Source organism: Stomoxys calcitrans, chromosome 3 (genome assembly GCF_963082655.1).
Source record: "Stomoxys calcitrans chromosome 3, idStoCalc2.1, whole genome shotgun sequence".
NCBI lineage: Eukaryota > Metazoa > Arthropoda > Insecta > Diptera > Muscidae > Stomoxys > Stomoxys calcitrans.
The window spans coordinates 126,587,399-126,601,009 of NC_081554.1; the positions used below are offsets into that span (position 1 = coordinate 126,587,399).

The 13,611-nt window shown below is 36.8% G+C and overlaps 1 protein-coding gene across 6 annotated transcripts in view; it reads right to left on the reverse strand.

Annotated features, from left to right (window-relative positions):
• Positions 1 to 13,611, reverse strand: part of LOC106089377 (uncharacterized) — a 126,335-nt gene that overhangs the window by 79,313 nt on the left and 33,411 nt on the right. The window contains exons 3-4 of one of the 6 annotated variants that reach the window (XR_009397665.1): positions 7,510 to 7,690; positions 7,194 to 7,447 (exon numbers count right to left, since the gene is read on the reverse strand). The exons of the other annotated variants lie outside the window; for them this stretch is intronic. The gene's annotated coding sequence lies outside the window, so the exon portion shown is untranslated. Of the gene's footprint in view, positions 1 to 7,193; positions 7,448 to 7,509; positions 7,691 to 13,611 lie in introns of those variants that run through there. 6 annotated transcript variants of the gene reach the window in all.

Here is a 13,611-nt window from a genome sequence, read left to right on the forward strand (position 1 = left end):
TTTATTTTGTTGGAGCGGAGCGAGTTTTGAGATTGGGAACCGCTCCGCTCCCGGTTCGCCTCCTCTGCTCCGCTCCGAATCCATGTATGGATCAATTCGGTCCATGTTTTTTGTTGTTTTACTTTTAACTATTTGTTCATTTCATAAAAGAAGAAATCCGACATTTTCAAGAACATGGGACCCTCACAAGTCTTTTTTCTAGTAAATGTATTTTGGTGTGGTAGCTTATACTAGGAAGTAGCACCCTATGATATTTGAACTTTTTGCTAAGTTTTAAATGTTTTTTGCAATACTATTCTTTCAATAGAAAGCATTAAACAATGGTCTAAAACCGGACAAGATCCTGCAATGGAATCTCAATAATATTTTAAGACCAAAAAAAGAAAGCGCAAACAGACAAAATGAAGTAAAGGTAAAACGAACGAACGATCTTCTCAGCAATTATAGAAGATCGAGTCGCTTTGAAGAAGATCAAACAGCCTGTAATAGCCAATTTAGATTTGTCCGATTTGGCTGAAATTTTTTCATGCAGTGTCCTCTTATGACTTTCAACAACTGTGCCAAGTACGGTTCAAAACGGCCTATAACCTGATATAGCTCCCATTTAAACCGACCTACCGATTTGACTTCTTGAGTCCATACAGGCCGCAATTTTTGTGCGATTTTGCTGTAATTTTGCATGCGGTGTTCTGTTACGACTTTTTACAACTGTGTCTAGTACTGTCCAAATTAGTCTATAACCTGATATAGCTCTCATACAAACCGATCTCCCGATTTGACTCCATCAGTCCTTACAAACCGCAATTTTTGTCTGATTTGGCTGAAATTTTGCATGTGGTAATCTGTTACGACTCCCAACAACTGTGCAAGTATGGTTCAGAAAAGTCTATAACCCAATATAGCTCTCATATAAACCGGTTTCTTTATTATCCTTGTTCGGTTTGTAGAAGCTTTAACTTTTGCTACTTTGACAGAAGTTTTGTATGTAGAATAAAATTATGCCCTTCAACTGAATTTATTTTGCATAAATTTTTAGCAGAATCCATGGTGGTGGGTTCCCAAGATTCAGCCCGGCCGAACTTAGCACGCTTTTACTAGTTTATTTAATGCTTAAAGGATTTAAAAAAAGGGCTAATTTTCATGAAATTGTGCCCAAGGCACTTTTTGGCCCAAGGACGAACGCTATTGATCTTAACAAAATTGGTCCAGATTAAGATACAGCTCTCATATATATCTTTCATCCGGTATGTCCTTTTAAGGCTGTAGATGTCACAATGTAGGTCCGATCTCTACAAAATTTAGCATGATGTGTTTGACGTCCCAATACGTGTGCAAAATTTCATAAAAATCAGTCTAGATTTAAATATAGCCCCCATATATGTTCTTCAACCGATATGGTGTTTTAATGCTGGAAAGGCCACAATGTTGGCCCTATCTAAAAAAAAAAAATATCGTGAGGTGTTTCATTTGATGTCCTTGCATGAGTTTAAAAATTCATACAAATTGCTCAAAATTTAGAGATAGCTCCCATATCTGATATGACACTTTAAGGCTGTGGTAGGCGCAATGTAGGTCCTATCGTACGAAAATGGAACAAGGTTCTATTCGATACTTCAAAAGGTATGCAAAATTAAAGCTTGACTTTATTTTATATCCCCCGTTCCTTAATGGCAAGTAGTTCGCAGACTCGGTGGTGTAGGGTATTATATAGTCGGCTCCGCCCAACATTTGCTTTTCCTTACTGGTTTTTGAAAATATACTCAACACAAATACAGCAAAAACTATTTGGATCAAGCATACAACATTTCCTTTGCGAATTCATTTCGAAAATAACCACAAAAAATTTTTTATGTCCAAAAAACGGGTTTCTAGGTAAATATCGCATATTTTGGTCCAAAGCTGTATCTCAAGATCAAAAGCTGTTGGTGAAAATCCGGAGTACGGATTTGGAAAAAAAGTCGTCAATTTGAGATAGAAACAACAACAACATCGTAGGAAATAGCAAACACGTCTGCTGTTTGCTGACCAGTGTAATCAATCATAATAGAAACCCCCTACAAATCTGCTGTCAAAGTATAGGCGCTTAAGCTAATTTTTGTGTATCTGCGTAAAATGGTAAAACGCAATTGTCAAATTAGAACAAAATTACAAACGAACAGGGAATGTTTGTTGTATGTTATCTTGTAGTTTATATGTTGAAGGAGCAAGGTGCCTGTACTCGACTTTAATTAAAATGTCGACAAATTATTATAGGAAATAATAATTTGTTTGTGTTTCATTATAAGTTACGTTGGATTTTCCAAGGTGAGGTCATCAATGATTAAATTGAAATTAATTGCAATACCTTATCGTAAGGAGTTCTATTTGTTGACTTACCTCAAAAATATTTATGAAGATTAAAAATGGTTGAAAGCAACAATGGTTACCACAAATTAATCCTATTAAGTACACTATGAATGACTCAACGAAATAAACGACGAACAACATAATTAGATTTGAACGGGTCAAATTTAATAAATCCCTTGACAGTGGCTTTTATTCATTAAGTTAAGAACATTTGAGAGTGTAACAGGGTAAGGTAAGGTCGAAAAGAGTGTGCGGATATGAATCCGCCCCATGAACATGCACCTAACATGCACTCTAAATAAAAACAAGAAAAATCGTGCTAAATTCGGCCGGATCTAATATTATATACCCTCCATCATGGATCATATTTGTCGAGTTCTTTGCCCAGTATCTCTTTATAAGAAAACAAAGAATAATCGATAAAAAATGCCATGCTATTGGAGTCATATCAGGTTATGAACCGGTTCGCACCATACTTGGTTTGGACGTTGGAGACCATAGTTGAAGTCATTGTACAAAATTTCAGCCAAATCGGATTAGAATTGCACCCTATTGGAGCTCCAGAAGTAATCTCGGGAGATCGGTTTATATGAAGGCTATATCAGATTATAGACCTAATCAGACCATATTTGGCACACATGCTGGAGGTCATAGGAGATGTTGCGCAAAATTTCAGCCAAATCAGACAACAATTATGCTCTCTATTGGCACAAGAAGTATAATCGGGAGATTATTTTATATGGGAGCTATTCCATGCTATGAACCGATTCGATTTAAAATAGTTATGAACTGATTTTGACTATGCTCGGCATAGTTGTTGGAAATCATCACAAAACCCCTCAAAATTTCAGCTAAATCGAAAAAAATTGCGCCGTCTAGAGGCTCAAGATCCAAGATTGGTTTATATGGCAGCTATATCAAAACATGGATCGATATGGCCTATTTAATACAATCCCAACCGACATACAATAATAGGAAGTATGTGTGCATAATTTTAAGTGGCTGGCTTTACTCCTTCGAAAGTTTGCTTGCTTTCCACAGACAGACGGACGGACTTGACTTAAAATGTCATAGCGATCAACAATATACATACCTTATGGGGTCTTAGACCAATATTTCGATGTGTTACAAACGGAATGGCGCAGTAGTACCCCCATCCTATGGTGGAGGATATAAAAAAAATAACTTCGAAAAAAGTCTGGCGTTACCTAAAAGCACCAAATCTTGTGCGAAAAGCACTTGGCATCCCTGGTCGTCACCACATATTTCAAAACAACAATGAAATCAGCAAGATTTTTTTTCTTTTAAATCCATTATCTAAAAAAAAAGTAATCATGAGAAAATGTCGCGAAAAACTAACATAGTACCAGCCATAACAATGTCAAAGACAACGAATAGGCAGCGAATGATGTGAATCATTTCAGTGTTGATTGAATAAAGGCTATTTGCTTTCAAGGGAATATTTTTAAATACTTCGTTAATTTCTTTTGTACCCACCATTATAAAATGGGATTTAGGAGAGAATGCCAGAAGAGGAGCGGGTTTGTAAATTTGTTTGTTCAGTATAAACTCAAAAACGACTTTACCGATTATCTTAAAATTTTCACAGATTGTGTAAGTTGGTCTGGAGGGAGTAAGAGATTATATAATTTTTTGATATCGGAAAAGGGTTGAACCCTCCCCCTTACCTCAAAAGCAACACCCAAAAAAAAAGTGGGTCGATCGGGACAATATAGAGCACTAATTAAATGTATTTGGGAGTAGAGTACGAATTTAATATTATGAATTGTTTCGAAGTACCTAGGAAGTCACCCCGACCACAAAACACCCTCTAATAGACAAATATTATTCAAGAGTAGATTACGAATATAGTCTGGAAGGATCAATCTATCTCCTTCTTCTAAATATATAAAAATAAATTTGTATTTGTTTCTAGGTTTGTTTGTGGGTTTGTAAATTTGTTTGTTCCGTATAGACTCAAAACGGTTAAACCGATTTCTTTGAAATTATCACAGATTGTGGGTAGTGATCCGGAAGGAGCAATAGGCTATATAATTTTTTGATATCGCAAGGAGGGCGGACCGATTGGTTCAAGTAATTGGGGGCCGCCCCGACCCCAAAACCCCCCAAATTAGGTTTATTGGACGATATTGACAATATGGTTATCGAATAAAAGGTATTCGGGAGTAGATTACGAATATGGCCAGGAAGGAGCAATAGGCTACATAATTAATTTAACCCAAAAGTACCACTCAAAAATAAAAGTGGGCCAATCGGGACAATATGGGACTTAAATGAAAGCTATTCAAGTGTAGAGTACGAATTACATATTAAAAATTGAGTCAAAGTAATTGCGGCCGCCTTAACCCCAAAACCCCCCCAAATAGGTTTATTGGACGATAATGATAATATGGGGCTCGAATGAAAGGTATTCGGGAGTAGATTACGAATATGGCGAGGATGGAGGTATAGGCTATGTAATTTGTTGATGTTGGAAGGGAGCGGACCTTCCCCCCTTACCACAAAAACGCCAACCAAAATCAAAAGTGGACCGATAGGGAAAATATGGGTATCAAATGAAAGACATTGGAGAATAGAATACGAATGTGGTATAAAAACTTGAGTTCAAGTATCCAAAGGGTCGTCCAACCCCAAAAACGGCTCCAAATAGACGTATGCCATAAAAAACGAGGTCCAAGTAATTGATGGTCGCCGCATCCCCGATAAGCTTCCCAAACAAAGCTTGATGAAACTCAAATTATTGAGTTTCATTAAACATTGTGTCCAAGAATATAAGTGGTGCTTTACCTCCTAAAATCGCCTCCAATAGGTTATTTGACCTATTAAAACAATGGGGAATGAAGTGATAGTTTTTTTTTGAGTTGAGTGCGTCATTCAATTTGTGCTCAAGTGGCAATTTGGTGCACAACCCTCATATAGACGCCCTCCACCAAACGGCTGCATTCACCAATCATAACAATATGAGGTTAAATTAAAGGTATAAGGTTGTGAACTACAAATCTGATATCACTATTCTGCTCATATATCTAGCGGTCCACTTCACCCCAGAACAGTCGATCAATTATAAAGACCTTATGGGACACTGTGTGATTTAATTAATGTGTGGGGACACAAATAAATGTAAATGCAATTATAACTTTCAGCGTGATAAAAGGAGTTGCAAACCTTAACGTTAAGGTTGCAACCATTTTTGGCTCATACCAAAGGACGTGATGCTGGGCAATACTTTTTTGTTCAAAAGTTTTATATGGTTTAATAGTAAAAACTATCGCCACCGCACCAAATATATAAACTGGCAAATTAGTTCTTTGCCACAAAAAATCGTTTAATATGCTAATTTGACTAAAAATTTTACTATTTAATAGGCAGTCATATGGTATGGTGGTTGTCTATGAATGACTATTCGAAAACAACCACCAGATGATGATCCACTCTAAGCGAGTAACATTTAGCGCCATCTGGCAGTCTTCAATTGATTTTTTGATCGAATTAAAAACAGCCAGTAGATGGCGCTAATTTGGAGAAGCCAGCATGACGGAGACACTAGAACTACTCGTTGATACACATTTGTCGTGAAACTATTCACACAGAAAAAATGCAAATGCAGTGCTAATTTTACCTATGAACACTCCACTAAGAAACAGGGGCAAACTACTCACATATCAATGAGTGCAGACCGATTCAAGTTTAAGCTCAATTTTAAAGGGCCTTCTTTTTATAGCCGAGTCCGAACGGCGTGCCGCAGTGCGACACCTCTTTGGAAAGAAGTTTTACATGGTATAGTACATCACAAATGTTGCCAGTAGTAGTAGGGGAAAACCACCACTGACATTTTTTTCTGATGGTCTTGCCGGAATTCGAACCCAGGCGTTCAACGTCATAGACGAACATACCAACCTCTGCGCTACGGTGGGCTCCGAAAAAATAATACAGACCTAAATTTTACCGATTAAACATGGTATTGACTAATAAAAAATTTTTTCAGGCAAAGTGTTAATTGCTTTAATTGTTTTTGACATTGTAAAAAAATTTGTTCACGCCGTTCGGAATCGGCTATAAAAAGGAGGCCTCTTATCATTGATCTTAAAACTTGAATCAGACTGCACTCATTGATATGTGAGAAGTTTTCGACTTTTTGTTAGTGGAATGTTCATGGACAAAACAGGATATATGTGGATTATGGCAAAAAGGGGCGCAAATCTGTATCAGTTTCATGGCCAAGTGTTTCAGGGATGCCACGCCTCATAGAATCTCCCTGAACCACACATATATACCGACTATAGCAATATGTAGCTCCAAAGTGATTTTCGGGAGTGGAGTATGAATCTGACATCCACTTTTGGAGCAAAGAGTTTGGCTACTCCAATCCACCACCAAATCCAAGACAATGAAGTATATCTAATATCCAAGCTATAATGTCCGGACCCTCCGCTTACCCTATTTCCAAAAACGATAGATCTCGGAGATGGGCGGGATATATAGAGGGCCGCCCCACCTCCAAACCCACCAGCCAAATGGAATATAAACCAATAATGACAATATGGGACTCAATTGAAAGGTATTTTAGACCAGAGCACGAATCTGATATATGGGGATCTGTCAAAAACACCCCATACTGGACATATTTACCGACCATAGCAAAATACGGCTCTAAAGAATGGTATTTGGGAGAAGAACACCAATAAAATATCTACATTGGCGTGAAATATCTGAAAGGCCTCATCAGCATCCCCAAACAGGACTTATTTCCTGTCGTGACCGTATAGGGCTCAGATAAAATAAGAGAGTGAAAGAAGGCGTAGCGGTCCAGCTAGTTATATATAAAATTGCGTGCACAAATCTTAAAAAATTTTATTCAACTTCTATGCCCACACATGTTTTGCGTATTTTATTTATAAAATTTGTTTTGACAGGTTGGTTAACAGTGCTACCAGCTGATGGCAAACAAATAGACTGGCACTGCAATCTTTTTTGCGTTTTGGTTTATACTCTTTACTGCTTGTCTATCCAGTACTAAAATAAAACACAGCAATAGACTACTATACGGATGGTTTCAAACTAGACGACCAGTACTGCAATTCTGTAATTTAAAGCGAAAAACATTTAGTTAAATTTTTCGACAAATATATCGTTTGCACCAACGGAAATCGTTTCCTGTTTGCTTTGACAACTCTATCCAAAAAAGCGAAAAGCACAAAGAGGTGTTGGAAAAATAATAAAGCTGGAGTTATATGCCACGCACAGCGTGCTTATGCGTGCTTGAGCAATCAAATGCACCCACATGCGTTCTTTTGGTTGAGTTGCTTTTGCTCCACGAGAATTTCTAAAAAACAGCTTATTTTAGTCATTTTCAAAGTTAATTTCAATGGAAATTGTTAATAATATTGATTAAAATGATTTTAAAAAGAATTTCATGATTTAACAGACTGCAAAACAATTTTTGAATAGTGAACTTATTCACATCAAATGTTTTGCGCCCAGAAACGCGTTCAAAGTTGAGAGTTGGTTAAATTATTCCGTCAGATGCGCGCGTGTATTTGTTGTGTAACTCACACAATACAAACGAAACTATTTTAATTTTGTTGACCAATCGCGTAAGTATGCATTAGTTGCGCGAGGTATGTAATATTGAAATAAACTTTGTTATCATTCACTTGTTAAATTTCATTACTATACTTTTGAATTTGTATTTTATGTAATAGAAAATTACATTTTGTTTTATGTCATTACGCAAATAAATTTTGAATCGAACAAACGATTTGTCGGCCACATATAATTTTATCAATAGGTTATGGGCCTTTGTGAAAATAAAAAAAGGATTGCAATAAAGAAACAATAAGGACTAAATAAAGGAATTCAATAAGGATACGCTAAAGAATTCGCTAAGGAAAGAAAAAAAAAAAAAATAAAAAAAAAAAAAAAAAAAAATAATAATAAATTAAAATCTAAAATGTCGGATGCAAAATCTAAATTTGCGAAGCTAAGCAATGAAAATTATGCTAACTGGAAATTCAAGATGGAATTGCTATTGCGTAAGAATAATTTGTGGAAGCGTGTCATTGAAGGATCTCGTCCTCCGCCGAAAATTGGACAGAACAATGAAATTACCAATAAGTCGGAAATCGAAGAATGGGACATAAAGGATGATGAAGCCCGAGGAACGATTGGATTGCTTGTAATGGACGACCAATTGGGACACATCCGAAATGCAAAGACCGCTAAGGACACCTGGAACGCACTCAAAGAATATCATGAGAAAAACACACTTACAAATAAGGTATACTTGATGAGGTCCATATGTAGTTTAAAACTTCAAGAAGGAGGTGATGCAGTTGCTCACATAAATGCAATGAACGATTTATTTACGAAACTACGGGATGTTGGCGAAGAAAGTTTGTCGGATAAGTGGAGTGCTGCTATGCTTTTAAGTAGCTTACCCGAAGGATATGACACTCTTATTACATCCCTTGAATCCCGCAAGGAAGAAGAGATAACATTCGCTTTAGTGCAACAAAGAGTTATTGCAGAATTCGAAAGACGGCATCACGCAACCAATGAGGGAAGTGATTCAGTTTTGAAAGCAGTGACCGGTAATAGTAGTGTATGCTATTTCTGTAAAAAGTCAGGACATCAAAAGAAGACCTGCATCAAGTATAAAAACTGGAAAAGTAAGCAAAATCCCGGAAAGAATGCTAATAAAGTCAATTCGGTTGAAGAAAAGGTAAACAAGTCATCAAAGAGCGAAGATTTTTTGTTCAATTTTTGCAAGAATAAGAAGTTTTCTTGGCTTGTCGATTCCGGTGCTACACGACATACAGTAAGTGAAAGAAATTTTTTCAAGAAATTTAATGAAAGTTACAAAAGCTCGATTGAACTGGCAAATGGACAGACTGTGGCTATTGAAGGCATTGGTTCAGGTGAGATTGTTGTATGCAATGAATTTGGTGACCAACATACATTGAAGTTGAATGAAGTATTGTATGCTCCGTGTTTGGTTGGTAACATTCTCTCAGTCAGACAGCTAACAAAATCAGGATATAACGTATCATTTAAAGACAGCAATTGTTACATAAACTTTGGTAACAAAAATATCGGAATGGCAGATATTGACAGTGGAATGTATATTTTACGGCAACCAGTTTTTGTTAATGCGGTATTGCAACATAATGAAAATTGCATTCACCAATGGCATCGGAAGCTAGGACATCGTGATCCTGAAGCGATTCGGAAAATGTGCAAAGAAAACATGGTTCAAAATTTGAAAATAGTTGACTGCGGAATAAAGGAAATTTGCGAATCTTGCGTTAAGGGTAAAATGACTCGAATGTCATTTCCAAAGCAGTCAATGACAAAATCTACAGCTCCTTTAGAATTAATCCATAGTGACGTATGTGGGCCAATGCAAACAACTACACCGTCTGGAAAAAGGTTCATGGTAACATTTATAGACGATTTCTCAGGTTTTACCATAATAAGATTGTTATCGCAAAAATCTGAGGTGTTACAGACATTTAAGGATTTTGTTACATTGTGCCGCACTAAATTCGGACACATTCCAAAGAAAATTCGATCCGATAGGGGTGGAGAGTACACGGGAAAAGCATTTGAGGATTTTCTAAAGTTTGAAGGCATTGAAAGCCAATTGACTGCTCCGCATTCTCCACAACAAAATGGAAAAGCGGAAAGAAAGAACAGAACTTTGATTGAAATGGCAAGATGTATGTTAATAGATGCAAATTTACCGCACATGTTTTGGGGAGAAGCAGTTTCAACCGCCAATTTCATACAGAATAGAGTTTTAACCAGAACGACCAATTCTACTCCATACGAGTTGTGGTTTGGAGTCAAACCAAGTCTAGAGAAATTTCACATTTTTGGTTCAAGATGTTTGGTACACATTCCATCTGAAAAAAGACGTAAGCTAGATGACAAAGCACATGAAATGTTGTTTCTGGGTTATGATGAGAAGTCTAAGGCTTTTCGCTGCTACAATCAGGATACTAAGAAAGTCTGTATTAGTCGTGATGTGATATTCACAGATGTTATAAAGAATAAAGATGATGATGTCTCAATTTCATTAAATCCGAGAGATAATGGATTATTGATTGAGGAGGAGATACCAGAAGAAAACGTAACAGAAGAAATTGATGCACAAGAAAATGATACAGATGAAAATGCAATCAATATTCCAACTGAGGACAGCAGCTCAATACAAGATGTAAATATTTCTGACCAGCAAAATGAGATTAGAACTTCAAACAGATCTACTAAAGGCATTGCGGCAAGGAGACTCATTGATGAAATATGGACAGCAAATGAGATTAAAGAGCCGAAATCATATGAAGAAGCTATTAGCAGTGCAGAAAGTGTACAGTGGATGGAAGCTATGCAAGACGAGTTAGAATCTCTTCAATCAAATCAGACTTGGAACCTCGTTTCACTTCCAGAAGGAAGAACAGCAATTGGAAGTAAATGGGTATTTAAAGTGAAACGCGATGCTAATGGTCAAATAAATAGATTCAAGGCACGACTAGTCGCTCAAGGGTTTTCACAGAAATTCGGTGTCGATTATGACGAAGTTTTTGCACCTGTTGCGACACATACCTCGTTTCGAATCCTGCTGTCAATTGCTGGTAAGGAAAAAATGACTGTTAATCATTTTGATGTGAAGACTGCATTTTTAAATGGAAAGCTCTCTGAAACCATTTATATGAAACAACCTCCAGGTTTTCAAGAGGACAATGAGCAGGTTTGTTTGCTAAAGAAAAGTATTTATGGACTGAAACAGGCTGCTAGGTCTTGGAATATGGTTCTACATGAAGCTCTTGAAAAATTGGGATTTAAACAATGCGTAAATGATGTATGTTTCTACCGGGGAAATATATGTGGAACGTTGAGCTATATTCTTGTATATGTCGACGATATCATTGTGGCATGTCGCACATCAAAACAAATTATGTATGTCGAAAATGCGTTGTCTAAGAATTTCACTATCACAAACTTGGGTGAAATTAAACATTATCTGGGAATTGAAATTTCTAAAGATGTTAAAGGAAACTTTCAGCTATGTCAGTCATCGTACATAGAAAGAATTGTAAATGAATATGGTATGCAGAATTCAAAGCCTGTAAGAACGCCAATGGATGTTAGTTACGGGAAAGCAGAAGGATCAAAATTTCTTGAGTCAAATACAAAGTATCGGAAAATCATTGGACACTTTTTATACATATCAACAAATACAAGACCGGATATTTCAGCTTCTGTAAGTATCTTGGCTCAAAAGGTTTCTAAACCAACAATGGAAGATTGGTCTCAGTGTAAAAGAGTTTTGAAGTATCTTAAGTCTACATCAGAAATAAAGTTAAAATTAAGCAACGAAGAAAATGAACAAAGTCTCGTTGGATATGCTGATGCAAATTGGGCAGAAGAAAGAACTGAAAGAAAATCCAATAGCGGAAGAATTTTTCTTTATAATGGAGGTACAATTGGATGGTCTTGTCAGAAACAAACACTTGTAGCATCTTCAACATGCGAGGCTGAGTACATTTCTTTATCAGAAGCGGCTAAAGAAGCAAAGTGGTTAAGGCAATTGTTGGAAGAAATACATCATCCTACCAACGAACCAACTGTAATTTACAATGACAATCAAAGCTGTTTACGTCTGGTAAATGACGACAAGTTTTCTTTTCGTACTAAGCACATGGATACAAAATATAAATTAACAAAAGACTTAGTAAAGAAAGGAATAATAACATGCATATATTGTCCAACGGAGGAGATGGTAGCTGATATATTAACCAAACCACTAACAGCATCTAAACATATTGCTCTCTGCGAAAAATGTAATTTAAAGTGAATGAGGAGGAGTATTGAAATAAACTTTGTTATCATTCACTTGTTAAATTTCATTACTATACTTTTGAATTTGTATTTTATGTAATAGAAAATTACATTTTGTTTTATGTCATTACGCAAATAAATTTTGAATCGAACAAACGATTTGTCGGCCACATATAATTTTATCAATATGTAACTCTACCTTAATTTTTCTCAAAGCCTGAAATTATTCTTGTTATACCCTACACCACCACTGTGGTGCAGGGTATTATAAGTTTGTGCAGTTGTTTGCAACGCTTAGAAGGAGAGCAGCTAGACCCATTGATAAGTACACCGATCGACTCAGAATCACTTACTGATTAGATTTAGCCATGTCCGTCTGTGAGTCCATGTATTTTTTTAACCAAAGCACAAGTCGTATTTGTGTGCACATGCAAGTTTTTGTTCGATTTTGGTAAAAATGAGTTCAGATTAAGATATAGCTCCCGTACATATGTTTCGCGGAGGCCACAGTAGCACAGCGGTTAGCTTGTCCGCCTATGACGCTGAACGCCTGGGTTCAAATACTGACGAGACCATCATAAAATTTTCAGCGGTGGTTATCCCCTTCGAATGCTGGAGACATTTGAGAGGTACTATGCCATGTAAAAATTTCTCCTCAAAAGAGATGTCGCACTGCGGCACACCTTTCGGACTCGGCTATAAAAAGAAGTCCCCTTATCATTGAGCTTAAACTTGAATCGGACTGAACTCATTGATATGTGAGAAGTTTGCCCCTGTTCCTTAATGGAATGTTTATGGGCAAATTTGCAATTTATTGGGTTGCTCAAAAAGTAATTGCGGATTTTTTAAAAGAAAGTAAATGCAATTTTAATAAAACTTAGAATGAACTTTAATCAAATATACTTTTTTATACCCTCCACCATAAGATGGGGGGTATACTAATTTCGTCATTCTGTTTGTAACTACTCGAAATATTCGTCTGAGACCCCATAAAGTATATATATTCTTGATCGTCGTCGATCTAGCCATGTCCGTCCGTCTGTCCGTCCGTCCGTCCGTCCGTCTGTCTGTCGAAAGCACGCTAACTTCCGAAGGAGTAAAGCTAGCCTCTTGAAATTTTGCACAAATACTTCTTATTAGTGTAGGTCGGTTGGTATTGTAAATGGGCCATATCGGTCCATGTTTTGATATAGCTGCCATATAAACCGATCATGGGTCTTGACTTCTTGAGCCTGTAGAGTGCGCAATTCTTATCCGATTGGAATGAAATTTTGCATGACGTGTTTTGCTATGATATCCAACAACTGTGTCAAGTATGGTTTAAATCGGTTTATAACCTGATATAGCTGCCATATAAACCGATCTTGGGTCTTGACTTCTTGAGCCTCTAGCGTGCGCAATTCT